This window comes from Anopheles funestus, unplaced genomic scaffold, assembly GCF_943734845.2.
Source record: "Anopheles funestus unplaced genomic scaffold, idAnoFuneDA-416_04 scaffold_26_ctg1, whole genome shotgun sequence".
NCBI lineage: Eukaryota > Metazoa > Arthropoda > Insecta > Diptera > Culicidae > Anopheles > Anopheles funestus.
In genome coordinates this window covers 374537-402528 of record NW_026045357.1, presented here as the reverse complement: position 1 = coordinate 402528, position 27992 = coordinate 374537, and the positions used below count along the sequence as shown (strand labels likewise).

General features: G+C 47.4%; 2 long non-coding RNA genes across 3 annotated transcripts in view; both read left to right on the top strand.

The window, feature by feature from the left end:
* LOC125774542 (uncharacterized) overlaps positions 1 to 27992 on the top strand; it is a 57138-nt gene that overhangs the window by 7862 nt on the left and 21284 nt on the right. The window lies entirely within an intron of this gene.
* On the top strand, positions 87 to 27977 carry LOC125774544 (uncharacterized). The gene is made up of 3 exons (XR_007421032.1): positions 87 to 166; positions 25563 to 25968; positions 27901 to 27977. It is a non-coding gene; the product is annotated as an uncharacterized LOC125774544 (long non-coding RNA).

The window sequence follows — 27992 nt, the reverse complement described above, 5'->3', positions numbered from 1 at the left end:
GTCTTGGCTAAAGTGTCTTGGCTTAGGTGTCTTGGCTAAGGTGTCTTGGCTAATGTGTCTCGGCTAAGGTGTCTTGGCTATCGTGTCTTGGCTAAGGTGTCTTGGCTAAGGTGTCTTGGCTAATGTGTCTTGGCTAAGGTGTCTTGGCTAAGGTGTCTTGGCTAAGGTGTCTTGGCTTATGTGTCTTGGCTAAAGTGTCTTGTCTAAGGTGTCTCGGCTAAGGTTTCTTGGCTAATGTGTCTTGGCTAAAGTGTCTTGGCTAAGGTGTCTTGGCTAATGTGTCTTGGCTAATGTGTCTCGGCTAATGTGTCTTGGCTAAGGTGTCTTGGCTACGGTGTCTTGGCTAATGTGTCTTGGCTAATGTGTCTTGGCTAATGTGTCTTGGCTAAGGTGTCTTGGCTAAGGTGTCTTGGCTAAGGTGTCTTGGCTAAGTGTCTTGGCTAAGGTGTCTTGGCTAATGTGTCTCGGCTAATGTGTCTTGGCTAAGGTGTCTTGGCTAAGGTGTCTTGGCTAATGTGTCTTGGCTAATGTGTCTTGGCTAAGGTGTCTTGGCTAAGGTGTCTTGGCTAAGGTGTCTTGGCTAAGGTGTCTTGGCTAAGGTGTCTTGGCTAATGTGTCTCGGCTAATGTGTCTTGGCTAAGGTGTCTTGGCTAATGTGTCTTGGCTGATGTGTCTTGGCTAAGGTGTCTTGGCTAAGGTGTCTTGGCTAAGGTGTCTCAGCTAAGGTGTCTTGGCTAATGTGTCTCGGCTAATGTGTCTTGGCTAATGTGTCTTGGCTAAGGTGTCTTGGCTAATGTGTCTTGGCTAATGTGTCTTGGCTAAGGTGTCTTGGCTAAGGTGTCTTGGCTAAGGTGTCTTGGCTAAGTGTCTTGGCTAAGGTGTCTTGGCTAATGTGTCTTGGCTAAGGTGTCTTGGCTAAGGTGTCTTGGCTACGGTGTCTTGGCTAAGGTGTCTTGGCTAAGGTGTCTTGGCTAATGTGTCTCGGCTAAGGTGTCTTGGCTAAGGTGTCTTGGCTAATGTGTCTCGGCTAATGTGTCTTGGCTAATGTGTCTTGGCTAAGGTGTCTTGGCTAATGTGTCTTGGCTAATGTGTCTTGGCTAAGGTGTCTTGGCTAAGGTGTCTTGGCTAAGGTGTCTTGGCTAAGTGTCTTGGCTAAGGTGTCTTGGCTAATGTGTCTTGGCTAAGGTGTCTTGGCTAAGGTGTCTTGGCTACGGTGTCTTGGCTAATGTGTCTTGGCTAATGTGTCTTGGCTAATGTGTCTTGGCTAAGGTGTCTTGGCTAAGGTGTCTTGGCTAAGGTGTCTTGGCTAATGTGTCTTGGCTAATGTGTCTTGGCTAATGTGTCTTGGCTAAGGTGTCTTGGCTAAGGTGTCTTGGCTAAGGTGTCTCGGCTAAGGTGTCTTGGCTAAGGTGTCTTGGCTAAGGTGTCTTGGCTAAGGTGTCTTGGCTAAGGTGTCTTGGCAAATGTGTCTTGGCTAAGGTGTCTTGGCTAATGTGTCTTGGCTAATGTGTCTTGGCTAAGGTGTCTTGGCTAAGGTGTCTCGGCTAATGTGTCTTGGCTAAGGTGTCTTAGCTAAGGTGTCTTGGCTAAGGTGTCTTGGCTAATGTGTCTTGGCTAAGGTGTCTTGGCTAAGGTGTCTTGGCTAATGTGTCTTGGCTAAAGTGTCTTGGCTTAGGTGTCTTGGCTAAGGTGTCTTGGCTAATGTGTCTCAGCTAAGGTGTCTTGGCTAATGTGTCTTGGCTAAGGTGTCTTGGCTAAGGTGTCTTGGCTAATGTGTCTTGGCTAAGGTGTCTTGGCTAATGTGTCTTGGCTAATGTGTCTTGGCTAAGGTGTCTTGGCTAAGGTGTCTTGTTTAATGTGTCTTGGCTAATGTGTCTTGGCTAAGGTGTCTTGGCTAAGGTGTCTTGGCTAATGTGTCTTGGCTAAAGTGTCTTGGCTTAGGTGTCTTGGCTAAGGTGTCTCGGCTAATGTGTCTTGGCTGCGGTGTCTTGGCTAATGTGTCTTGGCCAATGTGTCTTGGCTAATGTGTCTTGGCTAAGGTGTCTTGGCTAAGGTGTCTTGTTTAATGTGTCTTGGCTAAGGTGTCTTGGCTAATGTGTCTCGGCTAAAGTGTCTTGGCTAAGGTGTCTTGGCTAATGTGTCTTGGCTAAGGTGTCTTGGCTAAGGTGTCTCGGCTAATGTGTCTTGGCTAAGGTGTCTTGGCTAAGGTGTCTTGGCTAATGTGTCTTGGCTAAGGTGTCTTGGCTAATGTGTCTTGGCTAAAGTGTTTTGGCTTAGGTGTCTTGGCTAAGGTGTCTCGGCTAAGGTGTCTTGGCTACGGTGTCTTGGCTAATGTGTCTTGGCTAATGTGTCTCGGCTAATGTGTCTTGGCTAAGGTGTCTTGGCTAATGTGTCTTGGCTAAAGTGTCTTGGCTAAAGTGTTTTGGCTTAGGTGTCTTGGCTAAGGTGTCTCGGCTAAGGTGTCTTGGCTACGGTGTCTTGGCTAATGTGTCTTGGCTAATGTGTCTTGGCTAAGGTGTCTTGGCTAAGGTGTCTTGTTTAATGTGTCTTGGCTAAGGTGTCTTGGCTAATGTGTCTCGGCTAAAGTGTCTCGGCTAATGTGTCTTGGCTAAGGTGTCTTGGCTAAGGTGTCTTGGCTAAGGTGTCTTGGCTAATGTGTCTTGGCTAAGGTGTCTTGGCTAAGGTGTCTTGGCTAATGTGTCTTGGCTAAGGTGTCTTGGCTAATGTGTCTCGGCTAATGTGTCTTGGCTAAGGTGTCTTGGCTAATGTGTCTTGGCTAATGTGTCTCGGCTAATGTGTCTCGGCTATTGTGTCTTGGCTAAGGTGTCTTGGCTAAGGTGTCTTGGCTAATGTGTCTCGGCTAATGTGTCTTGGCTAAGGTGTCTCGGCTAAGGTGTCTTGGCTAATGTGTCTTGGCTAAGGTGTCTTGGCTAAGGTGTCTTGGCTAAAGTGTGTTGAATAAGGTGCCTTTGCTAATGTGTCTCGGCTAATGTGTTTTGGCTAATGTGTCTTGGCTAATGTGTCTCGGCTAAAGTGTCTTGGCTAAGGTGTCTTGGCTAAGGTGTCTTGGCTAAGGTGTCTTGGCTAATGTGTCTTGGCTAAGGTGTCTTTGATAATGTGTCTTGGCTAATGTGTCTTGGCTTATGTGTCTTGGCTAAGGTGTCTTGGCTAATGTGTCTCGGCTAATGTGTCTCGGCTAATGTGTCTTGGCTAAGGTGTCTTGGCTAATGTGTCTCGGCTAATGTGTCTTGGCTAAGGTGTCTTGGCTAAGGTGTCTTGGCTAAGGTGTCTTGGCTAAGGTGTCTCGGCTAATGTGTCTTGGCTAAGGTGTCTTGGCTAATGTGTCTCGGCTAAGGTGTCTTGGCTAAGGTGTCTTGGCTAATGTGTCTCGGCTAATGTGTCTTGGCTAATGTGTCTTGGCTAAGGTGTCTTGGCTAAGGTGTCTTGGCTAATGTGTCTCGGCTAATGTGTCTTGGCTAAGGTGTCTCGGCTAAGGTGTCTTGGCTAATGTGTCTTGGCTAAGGTGTCTTGGCTAATGTGTCTTGGCTAAAGTGTCTTGGCTAAGGTGTCTCGGCTAATGTGTCTTGGCTAAGGTGTCTTGGCTAAGGTGTCTTGGCTAATGTGTCTTGGCTAAGGTGTCTCGGCTAATGTGTCTTGGCTAAGGTGTCTTGGCTAATGTGTCTCGGCTAAGGTGTCTTGGCTAAGGTGTCTTGGCTAATGTGTCTCGGCTAATGTGTCTTGGCTAATGTGTCTTGGCTAAGGTGTCTTGGCTAAGGTGTCTTGGCTAATGTGTCTCGGCTAATGTGTCTTGGCTAAGGTGTCTCGGCTAAGGTGTCTTGGCTAATGTGTCTTGGCTAAGGTGTCTTGGCTAATGTGTCTTGGCTAAAGTGTCTTGGCTAAGGTGTCTTGGCTAATGTGTCTTGGCTAATGTGTCTTGGCTAATGTGTCTTGGCTAATGTGTCTTGGCTTATGTGTCTTGGCTAAGGTGTCTTGGCTAAGGTGTCTTGGCTAAGGTGTCTTGGCTAAGGTGTCTTGGCTAATGTGTCTTGGCTAAGGTGTCTTGGCTAATGTGTCTCGGCTAATGTGTCTTGGCTAAGGTGTCTTGGCTAAGGTGTCTTGGCTAATGTGTCTTGGCTAAGGTGTCTTGGCTAAGGTGTCTTGGCTAATGTGTCTCGGCTAATGTGTCTTGGCTAAGGTGTCTCGGCTAAGGTGTCTTGGCTAATGTGTCTTGGCTAAGGTGTCTTGGCTAATGTAACTTGGCTAAAGTGTGTTGAATAAGGTGCCTTTGCTAATGTGTCTTGGCTAATGTGTCTTGGCTAATGTGTCTTGGCTAATGTGTCTCGGCTAAAGTGTCTTGGCTAAGGTGTCTTGGCTAAGGTGTCTTGCCTAAGGTGTCTTGGCTAATGTGTCTTGGCTAAGGTGTCTTGGATAATGTGTCTTGGCTAATGTGTCTTGGCTTATGTGTCTTGGCTAAGGTGTCTTGGCTAATGTGTCTCGGCTAATGTGTCTCGGCTAATGTGTCTTGGCTAAGGTGTCTTGGCTAATGTGTCTCGGCTAATGTGTCTTGGCTAAGGTGTCTTGGCTAAGGTGTCTTGGCTAATGTGTCTTGGCTAAGGTGTCTCGGCTTATGTGTCTTGGCTAAGGTGTCTTGGCTAATGTGTCTCGGCTAAGGTGTCTTGGCTAAGGTGTCTTGGCTAATGTGTCTCGGCTAATGTGTCTTGGCTAATGTGTCTTGGCTAAGGTGTCTTGGCTAAGGTGTCACGGCTAAGGTGTCTTGGCTAATGTGTCTTGGCTAAGGTGTCTTGGCTAATGTGTCTTGGCTAATGTGTCTTGGCTAATGTGTCTCGGCTAATGTGTCTTGGCTAAGGTGTCTTGGCTAAGGTGTCTTGGCTAATGTGTCTTGGCTAAGGTGTCTCGGCTAATGTGTCTTGGCTAAGGTGTCTTGGCTAAGGTGTCTCGGCTAAGGTGTCTTGGCTAAGGTGTCTTGGCTAATGTGTCTCGGCTAATGTGTCTTGGCTAAGGTGTCTTGGCTAATGTGTCTCGGCTAATGTGTCTTGGCTAATGTGTCTTGGCTAAGGTGTCTTGGCTAAGGTGTCTTGGCTAATGTGTCTCGGCTAATGTGTCTTGGCTAAGGTGTCTCGGCTAAGGTGTCTTGGCTAATGTGTCTTGGCTAAGGTGTCTTGGCTAATGTGTCTTGGCTAAAGTGTCTTGGCTAAGGTGTCTTGGCTAATGTGTCTTGGCTAATGTGTCTTGGCTAATGTGTCTTTTCTAATGTGTCTTGGCTAAGGTGTCTTGGCTAAGGTGTCTTGGCTAAGGTGTCTTGGCTAAGGTGTCTTGGCTAATGTGTCTTGGCTAAGGTGTCTTGGCTAATGTGTCTCGGCTAATGTGTCTTGGCTAAGGTGTCTTGGCTAAGGTGTCTTGGCTAAGGTGTCTTGGCTAAGGTGTCTTGGCTAAGGTGTCTCGGCTAATGTGTCTTGGCTAAGGTGTCTCGGCTAAGGTGTCTTGGCTAATGTGTCTTGGCTAAGGTGTCTTGGCTAATGTGTCTTGGCTAAAGTGTCTTGGCTAAGGTGTCTTGGCTAATGTGTCTTGGCTAAGGTGTCTTGGCTAAGGTGTCTTGGCTAAGGTGTCTTGGCTAATGTGTATTGGCTAAGGTGTCTTGGCTAATGTGTCTTGGCTAATGTGTCTTGGCTTATGTGTCTTGGCTAAGGTGTCTTGGCTAAGGTGTCTTGGCTAAGGTGTCTTGGCTAAGGTGTCTTGGCTAATGTGTCTTGGCAAAGGTGTCTTGGCTAATGTGTCTCGGCTAATGTGTCTTGGCTAAGGTGTCTTGGCTAAGGTGTCTTGGCTACGGTGTCTTGGCTAATGTGTCTTGGCTAATGTGTCTTTTCTAATGTGTCTCGGCTAATGTGTCTTGGCTAAGGTGTCTTGGCTAAGGTGTCTTGGCTAATGTGTCTTGGCTAATGTGTCTTGGCTAAGGTGTCTTGGCTAAGGTGTCTTGGCTAATGTGTCTTGGCTAAAGTGTCTTGGCTAAGGTGTCTTGGCTAATGTGTCTTGGCTAATGTGTCTTGGCTAAGGTGTCTTGGCTAAGGTGTCTTGGCTAATGTGTCTTGGCTAAGGTGTCTCGGCTAATGTGTCTCGGCTAATGTGTCTTGGCTAAGGTGTCTTGGCTAAGGTGTCTTGGCTAATGTGTCTTGGCTAATGTGTCTTGGCTAAGGTGTCTTGGCTAAGGTGTCTTGGCTAATGTGTCTTGGCTAATGTGTCTTGGCTAAGGTGTCTTGGCTAATGTGTCTTGGCTAATGTGTCTTGGCTAATGTGTCTTGGCTAAGGTGTCTTGGCTAAGGTGTCTTGGCTAATGTGTCTTGGCTAATGTGTCTTGGCTAAGGTGTCTTGGCTAATGTGTCTTGGCTAATGTGTCTTGGCTAATGTGTCTTGGCTAAGGTGTCTTGGCTAATGTGTCTTGGCTAATGTGTCTTGGCTAAGGTGTCTTGGCCAAGGTGTCTTGGCTAAGGTGTCTTGGCTAAGGTGTCTTGGCTAAGGTGTCTTGGCTAAGGTGTCTTGGCTAATGTGTCTCGGCTAATGTGTCTTGGCTAAGGTGTCTTGGCTAAGGTGTCTTGGCTAATGTGTCTTGGCTAATGTGTCTTGGCTAAGGTGTCTTGGCTAAGGTGTCTTGGCTAATGTGTCTTGGCTAATGTGTCTTGGCTAAGGTGTCTTGGCTAATGTGTCTTGGCTAATGTGTCTTGGCTAATGTGTCTTGGCTAAGGTGTCTTGGCTAAGGTGTCTTGGCTAATGTGTCTTGGCTAATGTGTCTTGGCTAAGGTGTCTTGGCTAAGGTGTCTTGGCTAAGGTGTCTTGGCTAAGGTGTCTTGGCTAATGTGTCTTGGCTAATGTGTCTTGGATAAGGTGTGTTGGCTAAGGTGTCTTGGCTAATGTGTCTCGGCTAATGTGTCTTGGCTAAGGTGTCTCGGCTAAGGTGTCTTGGCTAATGTGTCTTGGCTAAGGTGTCTTGGCTAATGTGTCTTGGCTAAAGTGTCTTGGCTAAGGTGTCTTGGCTAATGTGTCTTGGCTAATGTGTCTTGGCTATGGTGTCTTGGCTAATGTGTCTTGGCTAATGTGTCTTGGCTAATGTGTCTCGGCTAATGTGTCTTGGCTAAGGTGTCTTGGCTAAGGTGTCTTGGCTAATGTGTCTTGGCTAAGGTGTCTCGGCTAATGTGTCTTGGCTAAGGTGTCTTGGCTAATGTGTCTCGGCTAAGGTGTCTTTGCTAAGGTGTCTTGGCTAATGTGTCTCGGCTAATGTGTCTTGGCTAATGTGTCTTGGCTAAGGTGTCTTGGCTAAGGTGTCTCGGCTAAGGTGTCTTGGCTAATGTGTCTTGGCTAAGGTGTCTTGGCTAATGTGTCTTGGCTAATGTGTCTTGGCTAAAGTGTCTTGGCTAAGGTGTCTTGGCTAATGTGTCTTGGCTAAGGTGTCTTGGCTAATGTGTCTTGGCTAAGGTGTCTTGGCTAAGGTGTCTCGGCTAAGGTGTCTTGGCTAATGTGTCTTGGCTAAGGTGTCTTGGCTAATGTGTCTTGGCTAATGTGTCTTGGCTAATGTGTCTCGGCTAAGGTGTCTTGGCTAAGGTGTCTTGGCTAAGGTGTCTTGGCTAATGTGTCTTGGCTAAAGTGTCTTGGCTAAGGTGTCTTGGCTAATGTGTCTTGGCTAATGTGTCTTGGCTAATGTGTCTTGGCTAAGGTGTCTTGGCTAATGTGTCTCGGCTAAGGTGTCTTGGCTAAGGTGTCTTGGCTAATGTGTCTCGGCTAATGTGTCTTGGCTAATGTGTCTTGGCTAAGGTGTCTTGGCTAAGGTGTCTCGGCTAAGGTGTCTTGGCTAATGTGTCTTGGCTAAGGTGTCTTGGCTAATGTGTCTTGGCTAATGTGTCTTGGCTAATGTGTCTCGGCTAATGTGTCTTGGCTAAGGTGTCTTGGCTAAGGTGTCTTGGCTAATGTGTCTTGGCTAAGGTGTCTCGGCTAATGTGTCTTGGCTAAGGTGTCTTGGCTAAGGTGTCTCGGCTAAGGTGTCTTGGCTAAGGTGTCTTGGCTAATGTGTCTCGGCTAATGTGTCTTGGCTAATGTGTCTTGGCTAAGGTGTCTTGGCTAAGGTGTCTTGGCTAATGTGTCTCGGCTAATGTAACTTGGCTAAGGTGTCTCGGCTAAGGTGTCTTGGCTAATGTGTCTTGGCTAAGGTGTCTTGGCTAATGTGTCTTGGCTAAAGTGTCTTGGCTAAGGTGTCTTGGCTAATGTGTCTTGGCTAATGTGTCTTGGCTAATGTGTCTTGGCTAATGTGTCTTGGCTTATGTGTCTTGGCTAAGGTGTCTTGGCTAAGGTGTCTTGGCTAATGTGTCTTGGCTAAGGTGTCTTGGCTAATGTGTCTCGGCTAATGTGTCTTGGCTAAGGTGTCTTGGCTAAGGTGTCTTGGCTAAGGTGTCTTGGCTAAGGTGTCTTGGCTAATGTGTCTCGGCTAATGTGTCTTGGCTAAGGTGTCTCGGCTAAGGTGTCATGGCTAATGTGTCTTGGCTAAGGTGTCTTGGCTAATGTGTCTTGGCTAAAGTGTCTTGGCTAAGGTGTCTTGGCTAATGTGTCTTGGCTAATGTGTCTTGGCTAAGGTGTCTTGGCTAAGGTGTCTTGGCTAATGTGTCTTGGCTAAGGTGTCTTGGCTAATGTGTCTTGGCTAATGTGTCTTGGCTTATGTGTCTTGGCTAAGGTGTCTTGGCTAAGGTGTCTTGGCTAAGGTGTCTTGGCTAAGGTGTCTTGGCTAATGTGTCTTGGCTAAGGTGTCTTGGCTAATGTGTCTCGGCTAATGTGTCTTGGCTAAGGTGTCTTGGCTAAGGTGTCTTGGCTAAGGTGTCTTGGCTAAGGTGTCTTGGCTAAGGTGTCTTGGCTAATGTGTCTCGGCTAATGTGTCTTAGCTAAGGTGTCTTGGCTAAGGTGTCTTGGCTAATGTGTCTTGGCTAATGTGTCTTGGCTAAGGTGTCTTGGCTAAGGTGTCTTGGCTAATGTGTCTTGGCTAAAGTGTCTTGGCTTAGGTGTCTTGGCTAAGGTGTCTTGGCTAATGTGTCTCGGCTAAGGTGTCTTGGCTAATGTGTCTTGGCTAAGGTGTCTTGGCTAATGTGTCTTGGCTAAGGTGTCTTGGCTAATGTGTCTTGGCTAATGTGTCTTGGCTAAGGTGTCTTGGCTAAGGTGTCTTGTTTAATGTGTCTTGGCTAATGTGTCTTGGCTAAGGTGTCTTGGCTAAGGTGTCTTGGCTAATGTGTCTTGGCTAAAGTGTCTTGGCTTAGGTGTCTTGGCTAAGGTGTCTTGGCTAATGTGTCTTGGCTAATGTGTCTTGGCTAATGTGTCTTGGCTTATGTGTCTTGGCTAAGGTGTCTTGGCTAAGGTGTCTTGGCTAAGGTGTCTTGGCTAAGGTGTCTTGGCTAATGTGTCTTGGCTAAGGTGTCTTGGCTAAGGTGTCTTGGCTAATGTGTCTTGGCTAAAGTGTCTTGGCTTAGGTGTCTTGGCTAAGGTGTCTTGGCTAATGTGTCTTGGCTAAGGTGTCTTGGCTAATGTGTCTCGGCTAATGTGTCTTGGCTAAGGTGTCTTGGCTAAGGTGTCTTGGCTAATGTGTCTTGGCTAATGTGTCTTGGCTAAGGTGTCTTGGCTAATGTGTCTCGGCTAAGGTGTCTTGGCTAATGTGTCTTGGCTAATGTGTCTTGGCTAATGTGTCTTGGCTAATGTGTCTTGGCTAAGGTGTCTTGGCTAATGTGTCTTGGCTAATGTGTCTTGGCTAAGGTGTCTTGGCTAAGGTGTCTTGGCTAAGGTGTCTTGGCTAAGTGTCTTGGCTAAGGTGTCTTGGCTAATATGTCTCGGCTAATGTGTCTTGGCTAAGGTGTCTTGGCTAAGGTGTCTTGGCTAATGTGTCTCGGCTAATGTGTCTTGGCTAAGGTGTCTTGGCTAATGTGTCTCGGCTAATGTGTCTCGGCTAAGGTGTCTTGGCTATTGTGTCTTGGCTAAGGTGTCTTGGCTAATGTGTCTTGGCTAATGTGTCTTGGCTAAGGTGTCTTGGCTAAGGTGTCTTGGCTTATGTATCTTGGCTAAAGTGTCTTGGCTAAGGTGTCTTGGCTAAGGTGTCTTGGCTAAGGTGTCTTGGCTAAGGTGTCTTGGCTAATGTGTCTCGGCTAAGGTGTCTTGGCTAAGGTGTCTTGGCTAATGTGTCTCGGCTAAGGTGTCTTGGCTAAGGTGTCTTGGCTAAGGTGTCTTGGCTAAGGTGTCTTGGCTAAGGTGTCTTGGCTAAGGTGTCTTGGCTAAGGTGTCTTGGCTAATGTGTCTTGGCTAATGTGTCTTGGCTAAGGTGTCTTGGCTAAGGTGTCTTGGCTAATGTGTCTTGGCTAAAGTGTCTTGGCTTAGGTGTCTTGGCTAAGGTGTCTTGGCTAAGGTGTCTTGGCTAATGTGTCTTGGCTAAGGTGTCTTGGCTAAGGTGTCTTGGCTAAGGTGTCTTGGCTAAGGTGTCTTGGCTAAGGTGTCTTGGCTAATGTGTCTTGGCTAATGTGTCTCGGCTAATGTGTCTCGGCTAAGGTGTCTTGGCTAATGTGTCTTGGCTAAGGTGTCTTGGCTAATGTGTCTTGGCTAAGGTGTCTTGGCTAAGGTGTCTTGGCTAAGGTGTCTTGTTTAATGTGTCTTGGCTAATGTGTCTTGGCTAAGGTGTCTTGGCTAAGGTGTCTTGGCTAATGTGTCTTGGCTAAAGTGTCTTGGCTTAGGTGTCTTGGCTAAGGTGTCTCGGCTAATGTGTCTTGGCTACGGTGTCTTGGCTAATGTGTCTTGGCTAATGTGTCTTGGCTAATGTGTCTTGGCTTAGGTGTCTTGGCTAATGTGTCTTGGCTAATGTGTCTTGGCTAATGTGTCTTGGCTAAGGTGTCTTGGCTAAGGTGTCTTGGCTAAGGTGTCTTGGCTAAGTGTCTTGGCTAATGTGTCTTGGCTAATGTGTCTTGGCTAATGTGTCTTGGCTAAGGTGTCTTGGCTAAGGTGTCTTGGCTAATGTGTCTTGGCTAAGGTGTCTTGGCTAAGGTGTCTTGGCTAAGGTTTCTTGGCTTAGGTGTCTTGGCTAAGGTGTCTTGGCTAAGGTGTCTTGGCTAAGGTGTCTTGGCTAAGGTGTCTTGGCTAATGTGTCTCGGCTAATGTGTCTTGGCTAAGGTGTCTTGGCTAATGTGTCTCGGCTAATGTGTCTCGGCTAAGGTGTCTTGGCTAAAGTGTCTTGGCTAAGGTGTCTTGGCTAATGTGTCTTGGCTAATGTGTCTTGGCTAAGGTGTCTTGGCTAAGGTGTCTTGGCTTATGTGTCTTGGCTAAAGTGTCTCGGCTAATGTGTCTTGGCTAAGGTGTCTTGGCTAAGGTGTCTTGGCTAAGGTGTCTCGGCTAATGTGTCTTGGCTAATGTGTCTTGGCTAAGGTGTCTTGGCTAATGTGTCTTGGCTAAGGTGTCTTGGCTAAGGTGTCTTGGCTAAGGTTTCTTGGCTAAGGTGTCTTGGCTAAGGTGTCTTGGCTAAGGTGTCTTGGCTAAGGTGTCTTGGCTAAGGTGTCTTGGCTAAGGTGTCTTGGCTAAGGTGTCTCGGCTAATGTGTCTTGGCTAAGGTATCTTGGCTAATGTGTCTTGGCTAAGGTGTCTTGGCTAAGGTGTCTTGGCTAAGGTGTCTTGGCTAAGGTGTCTTGGCTAATGTGTCTTGGCTAATGTGTCTCGGCTAATGTGTCTCGGCTAAGGTGTCTTGGCTAATGTGTCTTGGCTAAGGTGTCTTGGCTAATGTGTCTTGGCTTATGTGTCTTGGCTAAAGTGTCTCGGCTAATGTGTCTTGGCTAAGGTGTCTTGGCTAAGGTGTCTTGGCTAAGGTTTCTTGGCTAATGTGTCTTGGCTAAGGTGTCTTGGCTAAGGTGTCTTGGCTAAGGTGTCTTGGCTAAGGTGTCTTGGCTAAGGTGTCTTGGCTAAGGTGTCTTGGCTAATGTGTCTCGGCTAATGTGTCTTGGCTAAGGTGTCTTGGCTAATGTGTCTCGGCTAATGTGTCTCGGCTAAGGTGTCTTGGCAATTGTGTCTTGGCTAAGGTGTCTTGGCTAATGTGTCTTGGCTAATGTGTCTTGGCTAAGGTGTCTTGGCTAAGGTGTCTTGGCTTATGTGTCTTGGCTAAAGTGTCTCGGCTAATGTGTCTTGGCTAAGGTGTCTTGGCTAAGGTGTCTTGGCTAAGGTTTCTTGGCTAAGGTGTCTAGGCTAATGTGTCTTGGCTAATGTGTCTTGGCTAAGGTGTCTTGGCTAATGTGTCTTGGCTAAGGTGTCTTGGCTAAGGTGTCTTGGCTAATGTGTCTTGGCTAAGGTGTCTCGGCTAATGTGTCTCGGCTAATGTGTCTCGGCTAAGGTGTCTTGGCAATTGTGTCTTGGCTAAGGTGTCTTGGCTAATGTGTCTTGGCTAAGGTGTCTTGGCTAAGGTGTCTTGGCTTATGTGTCTTGGCTAAAGTGTCTCGGCTAATGTGTCTTGGCTAAGGTGTCTTGGCTAAGGTGTCTTGGCTGAGGTGTCTTGGCTAAGGTGTCTCGGCTAATGTGTCTTGGCTAATGTGTCTTGGCTAAGGTGTCTTGGCTAATGTGTCTTGGCTAAGGTTTCTTGGCTAAGGTGTCTTGGCTAATGTGTCTTGGCCAAAGTGTCTTGGCTTAGGTGTCTTGGCTAAGGTGTCTTGGCTAAGGTGTCTTGGCTAAGGTGTCTTGGCTAAGGTGTCTTGGCTAAGGTGTCTTGGCTAAGGTGTCTTGGCTAATGTGTCTTGGCTAATGTGTCTCGGCTAATGTGTCTCGGCTAAGGTGTCTTGGCTAATGTGTCTTGGCTAAGGTGTCTTGGCTAATGTGTCTTGGCTAAGGTGTCTCGGCTAAGGTGTCTTGGCTAAGGTGTCTTGGCTAATGTGTCTTGGCTAATGTGTCTTGGCTCAGGTGTCTTGGCTAAGGTGTCTTGGCTAATGTGTCTTGGCTAAAGTGTCTTGGCTAAAGTGTCTTGGCTAAGGTGTCTTGGCTAATGTGTCTTGGCTAATGTGTCTCGGCTAATGTGTCTTGGCTAATGTGTCTTGGCTTATGTGTCTTGGCTAAAGTGTCTCGGCTAATGTGTCTTGGCTAAGGTGTCTTGGCTAAGGTGTCTTGGCTGAGGTGTCTTGGCTAAGGTGTCTCGGCTAATGTGTCTTGGCTAAGGTGTCTTGGCTAATGTGTCTTGGCTAATGTGTCTTGGCTAAGGTGTCTTGGCTAATGTGTCTTGGCTAATGTGTCTTGGCTAATGTGTCTTGGCTTAGGTGTCTTGGCTAATGTGTCTTGGCTAATGTGTCTTGGCTAATGTGTCTTGGCTAAGGTGTCTTGGCTAAGGTGTCTTGGCTAAGGTGTCTTGGCTAAGTGTCTTGGCTAAGGTGTCTTGGCTAATGTGTCTCGGCTAATGTGTCTTGGCTAAGGTGTCTTGGCTAAGGTGTCTTGGCTAATGTGTCTTGGCTAAGGTGTCTTGGCTAAGGTGTCTTGGCTAATGTGTCTTGGCTAATGTGTCTTGGCTAAGGTGTCTTGGCTAATGTGTCTTGGCTAAGGTGTCTTGGCTAAGGTGTCTTGGCTAATGTGTCTTGGCTAAGGTGTCTCGGCTAATGTGTCTCGGCTAATGTGTCTTGGCTAAGGTGTCTTGGCAATTGTGTCTTGGCTAAGGTGTCTTGGCTAATGTGTCTTGGCTAATGTGTCTTGGCTAAGGTGTCTTGGCTAAGGTGTCTTGGCTTATGTGTCTTGGCTAAAGTGTCTCGGCTAATGTGTCTTGGCTAAGGTGTCTTGGCTAAGGTGTCTTGGCTAAGGTGTCTTGGCTAAGGTGTCTCGGCTAATGTGTCTTGGCTAATGTGTCTTGGCTAAGGTGTCTTGGCTAATGTGTCTTGGCTAAGGTGTCTTGGCTAAGGTGTCTTGGCTATGGTTTCTTGGCTAAGGTGTCTTGGCTAATGTGTCTTGGCCAAAGTGTCTTGGCTTAGGTGTCTTGGCTAAGGTGTCTTGGCTAAGGTGTCTTGGCTAAAGTGTCTTGGCTAAGGTGTCTTGGCTAAGGTGTCTTGGCTAAGGTGTCTTGGCTAAGGTGTCTTGGCTAAGGTGTCTTGGCTAAGGTGTCTTGGCTAATGTGTCTTGGCTAATGTGTCTCGGCTAATGTGTCTCGGCTAAGGTGTCTTGGCTAATGTGTCTTGGCTAAGGTGTCTTGGCTAATGTGTCTTGGCTAAGGTGTCTCGGCTAAGGTGTCTTGGCTAAGGTGTCTTGGCTAATGTGTCTTGACTAATGTGTCTTGGCTAAGGTGTCTTGGCTAAGGTGTCTTGGCTAATGTGTCTTGGCTAAAGTGTCTTGGCTAAAGTGTCTTGGCTTAGGTGTCTTGGCTAAGGTGTCTCGGCTAATGTGTCTTGGCTACGGTGTCTTGGCTAATGTGTCTTGGCTAATGTGTCTTGGCTAATGTGTCTTGGCTTAGGTGTCTTGGCTAATGTGTCTTGGCTAATGTGTCTTGGCTAATGTGTCTTGGCTAAGGTGTCTTGGCTAAGGTGTCTTGGCTAAGGTGTCTTGGCTAAGTGTCTTGGCTAAGGTGTCTTGGCTAATGTGTCTCGGCTAATGCGTCTTGGCTAAGGTGTCTTGGCTAAGGTGTCTTGGCTAATGTGTCTTGGCTAAGGTGTCTTGGCTAAGGTGTCTTGGCTAAGGTTTCTTGGCTAATGTGTCTTGGCTAAGGTGTCTTGGCTAAGGTGTCTTGGCTAAGGTGTCTTGGCTAAGGTGTCTTGGCTAAGGTGTCTTGGCTAATGTGTCTCGGCTAATGTGTCTTGGCTAAGGTGTCTTGGCTAATGTGTCTTGGCTAATGTGTCTTGGCTAAGGTGTCTTGGCTAAGGTGTCTTGGCTTATGTGTCTTGGCTAAGGTGTCTTGGCTAAGGTGTCTTGGCTAAGGTGTCTTGGCTAAGGTGTCTTGGCTAAGGTGTCTCGGCTAATGTGTCTTGGCTAAGGTGTCTTGGCTACGGTGTCTTGGCTAATGTGTCTTGGCTAATGTGTCTTGGCTAAGGTGTCTTGGCTAAGGTGTCTTGGCTAATGTGTCTTGGCTAAAGTGTCTTGGCTTAGGTGTCTTGGCTAAGGTGTCTCGGCTAATGTGTCTTGGCTACGGTGTCTTGGCTAATGTGTCTTGGCTAATGTGTCTTGGCTAATGTGTCTTGGCTAATGTGTCTTGGCTTCGATGTCTTGGCTAATGTGTCTTGGCTAATGTGTCTTGGCTAATGTGTCTTGGCTAAGGTGTCTTGGCTAAGGTGTCTTGGCTAAGGTGTCTTGGCTAAGGTGTCTTGGCTAATGTGTCTCGGCTAATGTGTCTTGGCTAAGGTGTCTTGGCTAAGGTGTCTTGGCTTATGTGTCTTGGCTAAGGTGTCTTGGCTAAGGTGTCTTGGCTAAGGTGTCTTGGCTAATGTGTCTTGGCTAATGTGTCTCGGCTAAGGTGTCTTGGCAATTGTGTCTTGGCTAAGGTGTCTTGGCTAATGTGTCTTGGCTAATGTGTCTTGGCTAAGGTGTCTTGGCTAAGGTGTCTTGGCTTATGTGTCTTGGCTAAGGTGTCTTGGCTAAGGTGTCTTGGCTAATGTGTCTTGGCTAAGGTGTCTTGGCTAAGGTGTCTTGGCTAAGGTGTCTTGGCTAAGGTGTCTTGGCTAAGGTGTCTTGGCTAAGGTGTCTTGGCTAATGTGTCTCGGCTAATGTGTCTTGGCTAAGGTGTCTTGGCTAATGTGTCTCGGCTAATGTGTCTCGGCTAAGGTGTCTTGGCTAATGTGTCTTGGCTAAGGTGTCTTGGCTAAGGTGTCTTGGCTAAGGTGTCTTGGCTAAGTGTCTTGGCTAAGGTGTCTTGGCTAATGTGTCTCGGCTAATGTGTCTTGGCTAAGGTGTCATGGCTAAGGTGTCTTGGCTAATGTGTCTTGGCTAATGTGTCTTGGCTAAGGTGTCTTGGCTAAGGTGTCTTGGCTAAGGTGTCTTGGCTAAGGTGTCTTGGCTAAGGTGTCTTGGCTAAGGTGTCTTGGCTTATGTGTCTCGGCTAATGTGTCTTGGCTAAGGTGTCTTGGCTAAGGTGTCTTGGCTAATGTGTCTTGGCTAATGTGTCTTGGCTAAGGTGTCTTGGCTAAGGTGTCTTGGCTAATGTGTCTTGGCTAAAGTGTCTTGGCTTAGGTGTCTTGGCTAAGGTGTCTTGGCTAATGTGTCTTGGCTAAGGTGTCTTGGCTAAAGTGTCTTGGCTAAGGTTTCTTGGCTAAGGTGTCTTGGCTAAGGTGTCTTGGCTAAGGTGTCTTGGCTAAGGTGTCTTGGCTAAGGTGTCTTGGCTAATGTGTCTCGGCTAATGTGTCTTGGCTAAGGTGTCTTGGCTAAGGTGTCTTGGCTAATGTGTCTTGGCTAATGTGTCTTGGCTAAGGTGTCTTGGCTAAGTTGTCTTGGCTAATGTGTCTTTGCTAAAGTGTCTTGGCTTAGGTGTCTTGGCTAAGGTGTCTTGGCTAATGTGTCTCGGCTAAGGTGTCTTGGCTAATGTGTCTTGGCTAAGGTGTCTTGGCTAATGTGTCTTGGCTAATGTGTCTTGGCTAAGGTGTCTTGGCTAAGGTGTCTTGGCTAAGGTGTCTTGGCTAATGTGTCTCGGCTAATGTGTCTTGGCTAAGGTGTCTTGGCTAATGTGTCTTGGCTAATGTGTCTTGGCTAATGTGTCTTGGCTAATGTGTCTTGGCTAAGGTGTCTTGGCTAAGGTGTCTTGGCTAATGTGTCTTGGCCAAAGTGTCTTGGCTTAGGTGTCTTGGCTAAGGTGTCTTGGCTAAGGTGTCTTGGCTAAAGTGTCTTGGCTAAGGTGTCTTGGCTAAGGTGTCTTGGCTAAGGTGTCTTGGCTAAGGTGTCTTGGCTAAGGTGTCTTGGCTAAGGTGTCTTGGCTAATGTGTCTTGGCTAATGTGTCTCGGCTAATGTGTCTCGGCTAAGGTGTCTTGGCTAATGTGTCTTGGCTAAGGTGTCTTGGCTAATGTGTCTTGGCTAAGGTGTCTCGGCTAAGGTGTCTTGGCTAAGGTGTCTTGGCTAATGTGTCTTGACTAATGTGTCTTGGCTAAGGTGTCTTGGCTAAGGTGTCTTGGCTAATGTGTCTTGGCTAAAGTGTCTTGGCTAAAGTGTCTTGGCTTAGGTGTCTTGGCTAAGGTGTCTCGGCTAATGTGTCTTGGCTACGGTGTCTTGGCTAATGTGTCTTGGCTAATGTGTCTTGGCTAATGTGTCTTGGCTTAGGTGTCTTGGCTAATGTGTCTTGGCTAATGTGTCTTGGCTAATGTGTCTTGGCTAAGGTGTCTTGGCTAAGGTGTCTTGGCTAAGGTGTCTTGGCTAAGTGTCTTGGCTAAGGTGTCTTGGCTAATGTGTCTCGGCTAATGCGTCTTGGCTAAGGTGTCTTGGCTAAGGTGTCTTGGCTAATGTGTCTTGGCTAAGGTGTCTTGGCTAAGGTGTCTTGGCTAAGGTTTCTTGGCTAATGTGTCTTGGCTAAGGTGTCTTGGCTAAGGTGTCTTGGCTAAGGTGTCTTGGCTAAGGTGTCTTGGCTAAGGTGTCTTGGCTAATGTGTCTCGGCTAATGTGTCTTGGCTAAGGTGTCTTGGCTAATGTGTCTTGGCTAATGTGTCTTGGCTAAGGTGTCTTGGCTAAGGTGTCTTGGCTTATGTGTCTTGGCTAAGGTGTCTTGGCTAAGGTGTCTTGGCTAAGGTGTCTTGGCTAAGGTGTCTTGGCTAAGGTGTCTCGGCTAATGTGTCTTGGCTAAGGTGTCTTGGCTACGGTGTCTTGGCTAATGTGTCTTGGCTAATGTGTCTTGGCTAAGGTGTCTTGGCTAAGGTGTCTTGGCTAATGTGTCTTGGCTAAAGTGTCTTGGCTTAGGTGTCTTGGCTAAGGTGTCTCGGCTAATGTGTCTTGGCTACGGTGTCTTGGCTAATGTGTCTTGGCTAATGTGTCTTGGCTAATGTGTCTTGGCTAATGTGTCTTGGCTTCGATGTCTTGGCTAATGTGTCTTGGCTAATGTGTCTTGGCTAATGTGTCTTGGCTAAGGTGTCTTGGCTAAGGTGTCTTGGCTAAGGTGTCTTGGCTAAGGTGTCTTGGCTAATGTGTCTCGGCTAATGTGTCTTGGCTAAGGTGTCTTGGCTAAGGTGTCTTGGCTTATGTGTCTTGGCTAAGGTGTCTTGGCTAAGGTGTCTTGGCTAAGGTTTCTTGGCTAATGTGTCTTGGCTAATGTGTCTCGGCTAAGGTGTCTTGGCAATTGTGTCTTGGCTAAGGTGTCTTGGCTAATGTGTCTTGGCTAATGTGTCTTGGCTAAGGTGTCTTGGCTAAGGTGTCTTGGCTTATGTGTCTTGGCTAAGGTGTCTTGGCTAAGGTGTCTTGGCTAATGTGTCTTGGCTAAGGTGTCTTGGCTAAGGTGTCTTGGCTAAGGTGTCTTGGCTAAGGTGTCTTGGCTAAGGTGTCTTGGCTAAGGTGTCTTGGCTAATGTGTCTCGGCTAATGTGTCTTGGCTAAGGTGTCTTGGCTAATGTGTCTCGGCTAATGTGTCTCGGCTAAGGTGTCTTGGCTAATGTGTCTTGGCTAAGGTGTCTTGGCTAAGGTGTCTTGGCTAAGGTGTCTTGGCTAAGTGTCTTGGCTAAGGTGTCTTGGCTAATGTGTCTCGGCTAATGTGTCTTGGCTAAGGTGTCATGGCTAAGGTGTCTTGGCTAATGTGTCTTGGCTAATGTGTCTTGGCTAAGGTGTCTTGGCTAAGGTGTCTTGGCTAAGGTGTCTTGGCTAAGGTGTCTTGGCTAAGGTGTCTTGGCTAAGGTGTCTTGGCTTATGTGTCTCGGCTAATGTGTCTTGGCTAAGGTGTCTTGGCTAAGGTGTCTTGGCTAATGTGTCTTGGCTAATGTGTCTTGGCTAAGGTGTCTTGGCTAAGGTGTCTTGGCTAATGTGTCTTGGCTAAAGTGTCTTGGCTTAGGTGTCTTGGCTAAGGTGTCTTGGCTAATGTGTCTTGGCTAAGGTGTCTTGGCTAAAGTGTCTTGGCTAAGGTTTCTTGGCTAAGGTGTCTTGGCTAAGGTGTCTTGGCTAAGGTGTCTTGGCTAAGGTGTCTTGGCTAAGGTGTCTTGGCTAATGTGTCTCGGCTAATGTGTCTTGGCTAAGGTGTCTTGGCTAAGGTGTCTTGGCTAATGTGTCTTGGCTAATGTGTCTTGGCTAAGGTGTCTTGGCTAAGTTGTCTTGGCTAATGTGTCTTTGCTAAAGTGTCTTGGCTTAGGTGTCTTGGCTAAGGTGTCTTGGCTAATGTGTCTCGGCTAAGGTGTCTTGGCTAATGTGTCTTGGCTAAGGTGTCTTGGCTAATGTGTCTTGGCTAATGTGTCTTGGCTAAGGTGTCTTGGCTAAGGTGTCTTGGCTAAGGTGTCTTGGCTAATGTGTCTTGGCTAATGTGTCTTGGCTAATGTGTCTTGGCTAAGGTGTCTTGGCTAAGGTGTCTTGGCTAAGGTGTCTTGGCTAATGTGTCTTGGCTAATGTGTCTCGGCTAAAGTGTCTTGGCTAAGGTGTCTTGGCTAAGGTGTCTTGGCTAAGGTGTCTTGGCTAAGGTGTCTTGGCTAAGGTGTCTTGGCTAAGGTGTCTCGGCTAATGTGTCTTGGCTAAGGTGTCTTGGCTAAGGTGTCTTGGCTAATGTGTCTCGGCTAATGTGTCTTGGCTAAGGTGTCTTGGCTAATGTGTCTTGGCTAATGTGTCTTGGCTAAGGTGTCTTGGCTAATGTGTCTCGGCTAATGTGTCTCGGCTAATGTGTCTTGGCTAAGGTGTCTTGGCTAAGGTGTCTTGGCTAAGGTGTCTTGGCTAATGTATCTTGGCTAAGGTGTCTCGGCTAATGTGTCTTGGCTAAGGTGTCTTGGCTAAGGTGTCTTGGCTAATGTGTCTCGGCTAATGTGTCTCGGCTAATGTGTCTTGGCTAAGGTGTCTTGGCTAAGGTGTCTTGGCTAATGTGTCTCGGCTAATGTGTCTTGGCTAAGGTGTCTTGGCTAATGTGTCTCGGCTAATGTGTCTTGGCTAAGGTGTCTTGGCTAAGGTGTCTTGGCTAATGTGTCTTGGCTAATGTGTCTTGGCTTATGTGTCTTGGCTAAGGTGTCTTGGCTAATGTGTCTCGGCTAATGTGCCTTGGCTAATGTGTCTTGGCTTATGTGTCTTGGCTAAGGTGTCTTGGCTAATGTGTCTCGGCTAATGTGTCTCGGCTAATGTGTCTTGGCTAAGGTGTCTTGGCTAATGTGTCTCGGCTAATGTGTCTTGGCTAAGGTGTCTTGGCTTATGTGTCTTGGCTAAGGTGTCTCGGCTAATGTGTCTTGGCTAAGGTGTCTTGGCTAAGGTGTCTTGGCTAATGTGTCTCGGCTAATGTGTCTCGGCTAATGTGTCTTGGCTAAGGTGTCTTGGCTAATGTGTCTCGGCTAATGTGTCTCGGCTAAGGTGTCTTGGCTAATGTGTCTTGGCTAAGGTGTCTTGGCTAAGGTGTCTTGGCTAAGGTGTCTTGGCTAAGTGTCTTGGCTAAGGTGTCTTGGCTAATGTGTCTCGGCTAATGTGTCTTGGCTAAGGTGTCATGGCTAAGGTGTCTTGGCTAATGTGTCTTGGCTAAGGTGTCTTGGCTAATGTGTCTCGGCTAATGTGTCTTGGCTAATGTGTCTTGGCTTATGTGTCTTGGCTAAGGTGTCTTGGCTAATGTGTCTCGGCTAATGTGTCTCGGCTAATGTGTCTTGGCTAAGGTGTCTTGGCTAAGGTGTCTTGGCTAAGGTGTCTTGGCTAAGGTGTCTTGGCTAATGTGTCTCGGCTAATGTGTCTTGGCTAAGGTGTCTTGGCTAAGGTGTCTTGGCTAAGGTGTCTTGGCTAAGTGTCTTGGCTAAGGTGTCTTGGCTAAGGTGTCTTGGCTAAGGTGTCTTGGCTAATGTGTCTTGGCTAATGTGTCTTGGCTTATGTGTCTTGGCTAAGGTGTCTTGGCTAATGTGTCTCGGCTAATGTGTCTTGGCTAATGTGTCTTGGCTTATGTGTCTTGGCTAAGGTGTCTTGGCTAATGTGTCTCGGCTAATGTGTCTCGGCTAATGTGTCTTGGCTAAGGTGTCTTGGCTAAGGTGTCTTGGCTAAGGTGTCTTGGCTAAGGTGTCTTGGCTAATGTGTCTCGGCTAATGTGTCTTGGCTAAGGTGTCTTGGCTAAGGTGTCTTGGCTTATGTGTCTTGGCTAAGGTGTCTTGGCTAAGGTGTCTTGGCTAAGGTTTCTTGGCTAAGGTGTCTTGGCTAAGGTGTCTTGGCTAAGGTGTCTTGGCTAAGGTGTCTTGGCTAAGGTGTCTTGGCTAAGGTGTCTTGGCTAAGGTGTCTTGGCTAAGGTGTCTTGGCTAATGTGTCTCGGCTAATGTGTCTTGGCTAAGGTGTCTTGGCTAATGTGTCTCGGCTAATGTGTCTCGGCTAAGGTGTCTTGGCTAATGTGTCTTGGCTAAGGTGTCTTGGCTAAGGTGTCTTGGCTAAGGTGTCTTGGCTAAGTGTCTTGGCTAAGGTGTCTTGGCTAATGTGTCTCGGCTAATGTGTCTTGGCTAAGGTGTCATGGCTAAGGTGTCTTGGCTAATGTGTCTTGGCTAATGTGTCTTGGCTAAGGTGTCTTGGCTAAGGTGTCTTGGCTAAGGTGTCTTGGCTAAGGTGTCTTGGCAAAGGTGTCTTGGCTAAGGTGTCTTGGCTTATGTGTCTCGGCTAATGTGTCTTGGCTAAGGTGTCTTGGCTAAGGTGTCTTGGCTAATGTGTCTTGGCTAATGTGTCTTGGCTAAGGTGTCTTGGCTAAGGTGTCTTGGCTAATGTGTCTTGGCTAAAGTGTCTTGGCTTAGGTGTCTTGGCTAAGGTGTCTTGGCTAATGTGTCTTGGCTAAGGTGTCTTGGCTAAAGTGTCTTGGCTAAGGTTTCTTGGCTAAGGTGTCTTGGCTAAGGTGTCTTGGCTAAGGTGTATTGGCTAAGGTGTCTTGGCTAAGGTGTCTTGGCTAATGTGTCTCGGCTAATGTGTCTTGGCTAAGGTGTCTTGGCTAAGGTGTCTTGGCTAATGTGTCTTGGCTAATGTGTCTTGGCTAAGGTGTCTTGGCTAAGTTGTCTTGGCTAATGTGTCTTTGCTAAAGTGTCTTGGCTTAGGTGTCTTGGCTAAGGTGTCTTGGCTAATGTGTCTCGGCTAAGGTGTCTTGGCTAATGTGTCTTGGCTAAGGTGTCTTGGCTAATGTGTCTTGGCTAATGTGTCTTGGCTAAGGTGTCTTGGCTAAGGTGTCTTGGCTAAGGTGTCTTGGCTAATGTGTCTTGGCTAATGTGTCTTGGCTAATGTGTCTTGGCTAAGGTGTCTTGGCTAAGGTGTCTTGGCTAAGGTGTCTTGGCTAAGGTGTCTTGTTTAATGTGTCTTGGCTAAGGTGTCTTGGCTAATGTGTCTCGGCTAAAGTGTCTTGGCTAAGGTGTCTTGGCTAAGGTGTCTTGGCTAAGGTGTCTTGGCTAAGGTGTCTTGGCTAAGGTGTCTTGGCTGAGGTGTCTCGGCTAATGTGTCTTGGCTAAGGTGTCTTGGCTAAGGTGTCTTGGCTAATGTGTCTCGGCTAATGTGTCTTGGCTAAGGTGTCTTGGCTAATGTGTCTTGGCTAATGTGTCTTGGCTAAGGTGTCTTGGCTAATGTGTCTTGGCTAATGTGTCTCGGCTAATGTGTCTTGGCTAAGGTGTCTTGGCTAAGGTGTCTTGGCTAATGTGTCTTGGCTAAGGTGTCTCGGCTAATGTGTCTTGGCTAAGGTGTCTTGGCTAAGGTGTCTTGGCTAATGTGTCTCGGCTAATGTGTCTCGGCTAATGTGTCTTGGCTAAGGTGTCTTGGCTAAGGTGTCTTGGCTAATGTGTCTCGGCTAATGTGTCTTGGCTAAGGTGTCTCGGCTAAGGTGTCTTGGCTAAGGTGTCTTGGCTAAGGTGTCTTGGCTAATGTGTCTCGGCTAATGTGTCTCGGCTAATGTGTCTTGGCTAAGGTGTCTTGGCTAATGTGTCTCGGCTAATGTGTCTTGGCTAAGGTGTCTTGGCTAAGGTGTCTTGGCTAATGTGTCTTGGCTAATGTGTCTTGGCTTATGTGTCTTGGCTAAGGTGTCTTGGCTAATGTGTCTCGGCTATTGTGTCTTGGCTAATGTGTCTTGGCTTATGTGTCTTGGCTAAGGTGTCTTGGCTAATGTGTCTCGGCTAATGTGTCTCGGCTAATGTGTCTTGGCTAAGGTGTCTTGGCTAATGTGTCTCGGCTAATGTGTCTTGGCTAAGGTGTCTTGGCTTATGTGTCTTGGCTAAGGTGTCTCGGCTAATGTGTCTTGGCTAAGGTGTCTTGGCTAAGGTGTCTTGGCTAATGTGTCTCGGCTAATGTGTCTCGGCTAATGTGTCTTGGCTAAGGTGTCTTGGCTAATGTGTCTCGGCTAATGTGTCTTGGCTAAGGTGTCTTGGCTAATGTGTCTTGGCTAATGTGTCTTGGCTTATGTGTCTTGGCTAAGGTGTCTTGGCTAATGTGTCTCGGCTAATGTGTCTTGGCTAATGTGTCTTGGCTTATGTGTCTTGGCTAAGGTGTCTTGGCTAATGTGTCTCGGCTAATGTGTCTCGGCTAATGTGTCTTGGCTAAGGTGTCTTGGCTAAGGTGTCTTGGCTAATGTGTCTCGGCTAATGTGTCTTGGCTAAGGTGTCTTGGCTAATGTGTCTCGGCTAATGTGTCTCGGCTAAGGTGTCTTGGCAATTGTGTCTTGGCTAAGGTGTCTTGGCTAATGTGTCTTGGCTAATGTGTCTTGGCTAAGGTGTCTTGGCTAAGGTGTCTTGGCTTATGTGTCTTGGCTAAGGTGTCTTGGCTAAGGTGTCTTGGCTAAGGTGTCTTGGCTAAGGTGTCTTGGCTAAGGTGTCTCGGCTAATGTGTCTTGGCTAAGGTGTCTTGGCTACGGTGTCTTGGCTAATGTGTCTTGGCTAATGTGTCTTGGCTAAGGTGTCTTGGCTAAGGTGTCTTGGCTAATGTGTCTTGGCTAAAGTGTCTTGGCTTAGGTGTCTTGGCTAAGGTGTCTCGGCTAATGTGTCTTGGCTACGGTGTCTTGGCTAATGTGTCTTGGCTAATGTGTCTTGGCTAATGTGTCTTGGCTTCGATGTCTTGGCTAATGTGTCTTGGCTAATGTGTCTTGGCTAATGTGTCTTGGCTAAGGTGTCTTGGCTAAGGTGTCTTGGCTAAGGTGTCTTGGCTAAGGTGTCTTGGCTAAGGTGTCTTGGCTAATGTGTCTCGGCTAATGTGTCTTGGCTAAGGTGTCTTGGCTAAGGTGTCTTGGCTTATGTGTCTTGGCTAATGTGTCTTGGCTAAGGTGTCTTGGCTAAGGTTTCTTGGCTAAGGTGTCTTGGCTAAGGTGTCTTGGCTAAGGTGTCTTGGCTAATGTGTCTTGGCTAAGGTGTCTTGGCTAGGGTGTCTTGGCTAAGGTGTCTTGGCTAAGGTGTCTTGGCTAAGGTGTCTTGGCTAATGTGTCTCGGCTAATGTGTCTTGGCTAAGGTGTCTTGGCTAATGTGTCTCGGCTAATGTGTCTCGGCTAAGGTGTCTTGGCTAATGTGTCTTGGCTAAGGTGTCTTGGCTAAGGTGTCTTGGCTAAGGTGTCTTGGCTAAGTGTCTTGGCTAAGGTGTCTTGGCTAATGTGTCTCGGCTAATGTGTCTTGGCTAAGGTGTCATGGCTAAGGTGTCTTGGCTAATGTGTCTTGGCTAATGTGTCTTGGCTAAGGTGTCTTGGCTAAGGTGTCTTGGCTAAGGTGTCTTGGCTAAGGTGTCTTGGCTAAGGTGTCTTGGCTTATGTGTCTCGGCTAATGTGTCTTGGCTAAGGTGTCTTGGCTAAGGTGTCTTGGCTAATGTGTCTTGGCTAATGTGTCTTGGCTAAGGTGTCTTGGCTAAGGTGTCTTGGCTAATGTGTCTTGGCTAAAGTGTCTTGGCTTAGGTGTCTTGGCTAAGGTGTCTTGGCTAATGTGTCTTGGCTAAGGTGTCTTGGCTAAAGTGTCTTGGCTAAGGTTTCTTGGCTAAGGTGTCTTGGCTAAGGTGTCTTGGCTAAGGTGTCTTGGCTAAGGTGTCTTGGCTAAGGTGTCTTGGCTAATGTGTCTCGGCTAATGTGTCTTGGCTAAGGTGTCTTGGCTAAGGTGTCTTGGCTAATGTGTCTTGGCTAATGTGTCTTGGCTAATGTGTCTTGGCTAAGGTGTCTTGGCTAATGTGTCTTTGCTAAAGTGTCTTGGCTTAGGTGTCTTGGCTAAGGTGTCTTGGCTAATGTGTCTCGGCTAAGGTGTCTTGGCTAATGTGTCTTGGCTAAGGTGTCTTGGCTAATGTGTCTTGGCTAATGTGTCTTGGCTAAGGTGTCTTGGCTAAGGTGTCTTGGCTAAGGTGTCTTGGCTAAGGTGTCTTGGCTAATGTGTCTTGGCTAATGTGTCTTGGCTAAGGTGTCTTGGCTAAGGTGTCTTGTTTAATGTGTCTTGGCTAAGGTGTCTTGGCTAATGTGTCTCGGCTAAAGTGTCTTGGCTAAGGTGTCTTGGCTAAGGTGTGTTGGCTAAGGTGTCTTGGCTTAGGTGTCTTGGCTAAGGTGTCTTGGCTAAGGTGTCTCGGCTAATGTGTCTTGGCTAAGGTGTCTTGGCTAAGGTGTCTTGGCTAATGTGTCTCGGCTAATGTGTCTTGGCTAAGGTGTCTTGGCTAATGTGTCTTGGCTAATGTGTCTTGGCTAAGGTGTCTTGGCTAATGTGTCTTGGCTAATGTGTCTCGGCTAATGTGTCTTGGCTAAGGTGTCTTGGCTAAGGTGTCTTGGCTAATGTGTCTTGGCTAAGGTGTCTCGGCTAATGTGTCTTGGCTAAGGTGTCTTGGCTAAGGTGTCTTGGCTAATGTGTCTCGGCTAATGTGTCTCGGCTAATGTGTCTCGGCTAATGTGTCTCGGCTAATGTGTCTCGGCTAATGTGTCTTGGCTAAGGTGTCTTGGCTAAGGTGTCTTGGCTAATGTGTCTTGGCTAATGTGTCTTGGCTAAGGTGTCTTGGCTAAGGTGTCTTGTTTAATGTGTCTTGGCTAAGGTGTCTTGGCTAATGTGTCTCGGCTAAAGTGTCTTGGCTAAGGTGTCTTGGCTAAGGTGTCTTGGCTAAGGTGTCTTGGCTAAGGTGTCTTGGCTAAGGTGTCTCGGCTAAGGTGTCTTGGCTAATGTGTCTCGGCTAATGTGTCTTGGCTAAGGTGTCTTGGCTAATGTGTCTTGGCTAATGTGTCTTGGCTAAGGTGTCTTGGCTAATGTGTCTTGGCTAATGTGTCTCGGCTAATGTGTCTTGGCTAAGGTGTCTTGGCTAAGGTGTCTTGGCTAATGTGTCTTGGCTAAGGTGTCTCGGCTAATGTGTCTTGGCTAAGGTGTCTTGGTTAAGGTGTCTTGGCTAATGTGTCTCGGCTAATGTGTCTCGGCTAATGTGTCTTGGCTAAGGTGTCTTGGCTAAGGTGTCTTGGCTAAGGTGTCTTGGCTAAGGTGTCTTGGCTAATGTGTCTTGGCTAATGTGTCTCGGCTAATGTGTCTTGGCTAAGGTGTCTTGGCTAAGGTGTCTTGGCTAATGTGTCTTGGCTAAGGTGTCTCGGCTAATGCGTCTTGGCTAAGGTGTCTTGGCTAAGGTGTCTTGGCTAATGTGTCTTGGCTAATGTGTCTTGGCTAAGGTGTCTTGGCTAAGGTGTCTTGGCTAAGGTGTCTTGGCTAAGGTGTCTTGGCTAAGGTGTCTTGGCTAAGGTGTCTTGGCTTATGTGTCTCGGCTAATGTGTCTTGGCTAAGGTGTCTTGGCTAAGGTGTCTTGGCTAATGTGTCTTGGCTAATGTGTCTTGGCTAAGGTGTCTTGGCTAAGGTGTCTTGGCTAATGTGTCTTGGCTAAAGTGTCTTGGCTTAGGTGTCTTGGCTAAGGTGTCTTGGCTAATGTGTCTTGGCTAAGGTGTCTTGGCTAAAGTGTCTTGGCTAAGGTTTCTTGGCTAAGGTGTCTTGGCTAAGGTGTCTTGGCTAAGGTGTCTTGGCTAAGGTGTCTTGGCTAAGGTGTCTTGGCTAATGTGTCTCGGCTAATGTGTCTTGGCTAAGGTGTCTTGGCTAAGGTGTCTTGGCTAATGTGTCTTGGCTAATGTGTCTTGGCTAAGGTGTCTTGGCTAAGGTGTCTTGGCTAATGTGTCTTTGCTAAAGTGTCTTGGCTTAGGTGTCTTGGCTAAGGTGTCTTGGCTAATGTGTCTCGGCTAAGGTGTCTTGGCTAATGTGTCTTGGCTAAGGTGTCTTGGCTAATGTGTCTTGGCTAATGTGTCTTGGCTAAGGTGTCTTGGCTAATGTGTCTTGGCTAAGGTGTCTTGGCTAAGGTGTCTTGGCTAATGTGTCTTGGCTAATGTGTCTTGGCTAAGGTGTCTTGGCTAAGGTGTCTTGTTTAATGTGTCTTGGCTAAGGTGTCTTGGCTAATGTGTCTCGGCTAAAGTGTCTTGGCTAAGGTGTCTTGGCTAAGGTGTCTTGGCTAAGGTGTCTTGGCTAAGGTGTCTTGGCTAAGGTGTCTTGGCTAAGGTGTCTCGGCTAATGTGTCTTGGCTAAGGTGTCTTGGCTAAGGTGTCTTGGCTAATGTGTCTCGGCTAATGTGTCTTGGCTAAGGTGTCTTGGCTAATGTGTCTTGGCTAATGTGTCTTGGCTAAGGTGTCTTGGCTAATGTGTCTTGGCTAATGTGTCTCGGCTAATGTGTCTTGGCTAAGGTGTCTTGGCTAAGGTGTCTTGGCTAATGTGTCTTGGCTAAGGTGTCTCGGCTAATGTGTCTTGGCTAAGGTGTCTTGGCTAATGTGTCTCGGCTAATGTTTCTCGGCTAATGTGTCTCGGCTAATGTGTCTCGGCTAATGTGTCTCGGCTAATGTGTCTTGGCTAAGGTGTCTTGGCTAATGTGTCTTGGCTAATGTGTCTTGGCTAATGTGTCTTGGCTTAGGTGTCTTGGCTAAGGTGTCTTGGCTAATGTGTCTTG